The 3996-nt window shown below is 37.8% G+C and overlaps 1 pseudogene; it reads left to right on the top strand.

The window, feature by feature from the left end:
- Positions 1-1853: 1853 nt before the first annotated feature.
- LOC109373138 (putative 60S ribosomal protein L37a) lies at positions 1854-2150 on the top strand (annotated as a pseudogene).
- Positions 2151-3996: the final 1846 nt, after the last annotated feature.

The raw sequence follows: 3996 nt of genomic DNA, 5'->3' as shown, positions 1-3996 counted from the left end.
TGTTTTTTACATGTGAGAGTATCTGATTTCTTTTGGTGGCTGTTGTGGTCAAACTTGTTGATCTGTTTTGCTCTAAATTGCTTTGCTGTAGGTCCCATCCAAAGAGGCTCAAGAATCATCACATCCAGAGGCCAACTTTAGACCAAACCAGAGCACTACCAGGTTTGACCTACAAGAGTTACACCCAAAGGGAAATCTCTACAGGCACAAGAGCCCATAGGGGCCAAGCCTCATCGGAGGGGTCAACCCTTACACAGCAGCTCATAAACTGTGAACACAGATAATCCTCACAGCTAGTCGGCCTAGGAGTCAGTCCCACCTACTGTCAAGCCAAAAGCAATCAAAGCTCAACTTCAACAGGAGAAGACACACAACACAAGGAACACCCCTGGTACACACACACAGGAGAATAGGGAGACGGAGCAATTCAAATATAAAGGACACATACCACATAAGTCCATCCAGAAAAGACTGAGAGACCTAGGAGATCTACCTAAGATATTGAAGCAAGCACAAAGAGTAAGCCAGAATGCGGAAACAAAGAAACACATCCCAAATAAAAGAACAGAAGAAACCTCCTGAGGAAATAGAGGCAACCAATCTTTTGGAGACAGAGTTCAGCACACTGATGATTAGAATGTTCAAGGAAATTAGTGAGAATATAAAGAAGGATAGAGAAATCATGAAAAACAACGAGCTAGAACTAAAGAATAAAACTACTGAAATAAATAATAAACTGGAAGGAATTACCAGCAGATTGGATGATGCAGAGGATCGAATCAGTGACTTAGAAGACAAGATAGCAGAGATCACCCAAGAGGAACAACAACAACAAAAAAGAATAAAAAACATTGAAAATAATTTAAGAGAGCTGGGCGATAATATCAAGCCCAACAACATGAGCATCATAGGAATACCAGAAGGAGAAGAGTGGGAGCAAGGGATCAAGAACATATTTGAAGTAATAATGTCTGAAAATTTCCCTAACCTGGCAAAGGAAATTGACATGCAAGCCCAGGAAGTGCAGAGAGTTCCAACCAAGATGAACTCAAACAGGCCCACACCAAGACACATTATAGCAAAAATGGCAAGGGTTAAAGACAAAAGACAGAATCCTAAAAAACAGCAAGGGAAGGCAGCAAGTTACTTACAAGGGCACCCCCATAAGATTATCAGCCGACTTTTCTACAGAAACTCTGCAGGCCAGAAGGGAGTGGCAAGAGGTCTTCAAAGTGATGAAAAACAAAGGCCTACAACCTAGATTGCTTTATCCAGCAAGGCTCTCATTTAAAATTGAAGGAGAGATAAAGAGCTTCCCAGAAAAGAATAAGCTAAAGGAATTCAATTCATTACCACCAAGCCAGCATTGCAGGAAATGTTAAAAGGGCTTCTTTAAGCAGAAGAAAGAAAAAAACAACCTAATTAATGAAGACCAGAAACACAACTAAATGGCAATAACTACACAGCTATTAATAATCACATTAAATGTAAATGGATTAAATGCTCCAATCAAAAGACATAGGGTGGCTGAATGGATAAGAAAGCAAGACCTTTGCATATGCTGTATACAAGAGACTCACCTCAGATCAAAAGACACATACAGGCTGAAAGTAAAGAGATGGGGTAAAATATTTCATGCAAATGAAACTGAGAAAAAAGCTGGAGTAGTGACAGTTATATTAGATAAAATAGACTTTAAATTGAAGAATATAATGAAGGACGAAGAAGGGCACTTGATAATAATAAAAGGACCGATCTAACAAGAGGACATAACCCTAGTAAACATCTCTGCACCTAACATAGGAGCTCCTAAATGTATAAAACAGTGGGGTTCCAGCCTGGTTTGTGGCCACATGGCTAAACGCACGAAGAAGGTCAGAATCGTTGGTAAATACGGGACCAGTTATGGTGCCTCCCTCCGGAAAATGGTGAACAAAATTGAAATCAGCCAGCACGCCAAGTACACTTGCTCCTTCTGTGGCAAAACCTAGATGAAGAGACGAGCTGTGGGGATCTGGCACTGTGGTTCTTTCATGAAAACAGCAGCTGGTAGTGCCTGGACCTACAACACCACTTCTGCTGTCACAGTCAAGTCTGCCATCAGAAGACTGAAGGAATTGAAAGACCAGTAGAAACACCACAACGGAACCAGTAGACTATAATAAATGGTAGAGGACTTCAACACCCTGCTGTCACCAATGGACAGATCCTCTAGACAGAAAATCAATGTGGAAACAACGGCCTTAAATGACACATTAGACCAGCTGGATTTAGTCAATATTTTTAGGGCATTTCACCCCAAAACTACTGAATATACATTCTTCTCAAGTGCACATGGAACATTTCCCAAGATAGACCACATATTAGGCCACAAAAGAAGTCTCAATAAATTTTAAAAAATCGAAATCATATCAAGTATCTTCTCTGACTATAGTGATATGAAATTAGAAATCAATTACAAGAAAAAACTGGAAAACATAGAAGTACATGGAGGCTGAATAACACGTCACTAAATAGCGAGTGGGTCAAAAATGAGATCAAGGAAGAAATCGAAAGACACCACGAGACAAACGAAAATGAAAACACCATTATCCAAAATCTTTGGGATGTAGTGGAAGCAGTCTTAAGAGGGAAGTTCATAGCAGTGCAGGCCTACCTAAAGAAGCAAGAAAAATCTCAAATCAACAGGTTATCCTTATACCTCAGCGACCTGGAAAAAGAACAGCAAAATAAGCCCAAAGGGAGCACAAGGAAGGAGATAATAAAAACCAGAGCAGAAATAAACAAAATAGAGACCAGAAAAATAACGCAAAACATTAATGAAACCAAGAGCTGTTTTTTTGAGAAGATAAAAAAAATTGACAAACCTCTAGCCAGACTCATCAAAAAAAAAAAAAGAGGGAAGACACAAATTAGTAAAATAAGGAATGAAAGAGGTGAAGTGACAATAGATGCCACAGAAATACAAAAACTTTTAAGAAATTACTATGAGCAACTATATGCCACCAAATTTGACAGTCTGGAAGAAATGGATAATTTTCTAGAAGCATATAACCTTCCAAAGCTAACACAAAAAGAAATGGAAAATCTGAATAGACTGATTACTACCAATGAAATTGAATCAGTAATCAACAAGCTCCCAACAAACAAAAGCCCTGGACCAGATGGCTTCACAAGTGAATTTTACCAAACATTCATCTATTCTTTGCAAACTATTTCAAAAAATCCAGAAGGAGGGAAGGCTTCCAAATTCTTTCTGTAAGGCCCCTATCACCCTGATTTCAAACCCAGACAAAGACAGTACAAAAAAGGAAAACTACAGGCCGATATCTCTGATGAACATAGATGCAAAAATCCTCTACAAAATATTAGCAAACAGAATTCAGCAATATATTAAGAAAATCAAACACCATGATCAATTGGAATTCATTCCCAGTATGCAAGGTTGGTTCAATATCTGCAAATCAATTAATGTGAAACCACATAAACAAAATGAAAAATAAAAATCATATGGTCATATTAATAGATGCAGAAAAAGCACTTGACAAAAATCCAGCAGCCATTTATGATAAAAACTCTTAGCAAAGTGGAAATAGAGGGATCATATCTCAACATAATAAAAGCTATATATGATAAACCCACAGCTAGCATCATACTCAATGGGGAAAAGATAAAACCATTCCCCTTAAGATCAGAAACAAGACAAGGTTGTCCACTTTCTCTACTTTTATTCAACATAGTTCTGGAAGTTCTAACCACAGCAATCAGGCATGAAAAAGAAATAAAAGGCATCCAAATTGGTAAGGAGGAAGTAAAATTGTCATTATATGCAGATGACATGATACTATACATAGAGAACCCCAAAGACTTCATCAAAAAACTATTGAAACTGATAAATTAATTCAATAAGGCAGCAGGACACAAAATCAATATTCAGAAATAAATTGCATTTGTATACACCAATAATAATAATTTCCTTAGAGTTATTCTACAAAT

This window comes from Hipposideros armiger, unplaced genomic scaffold (assembly GCF_001890085.2).
Source record: "Hipposideros armiger isolate ML-2016 unplaced genomic scaffold, ASM189008v1 scaffold_16, whole genome shotgun sequence".
Taxonomy (NCBI): Eukaryota; Metazoa; Chordata; class Mammalia; order Chiroptera; family Hipposideridae; genus Hipposideros; species Hipposideros armiger.
Note: the sequence above shows the minus strand (reverse complement) of the source record. Positions and strands in the feature narration are given on the sequence as shown.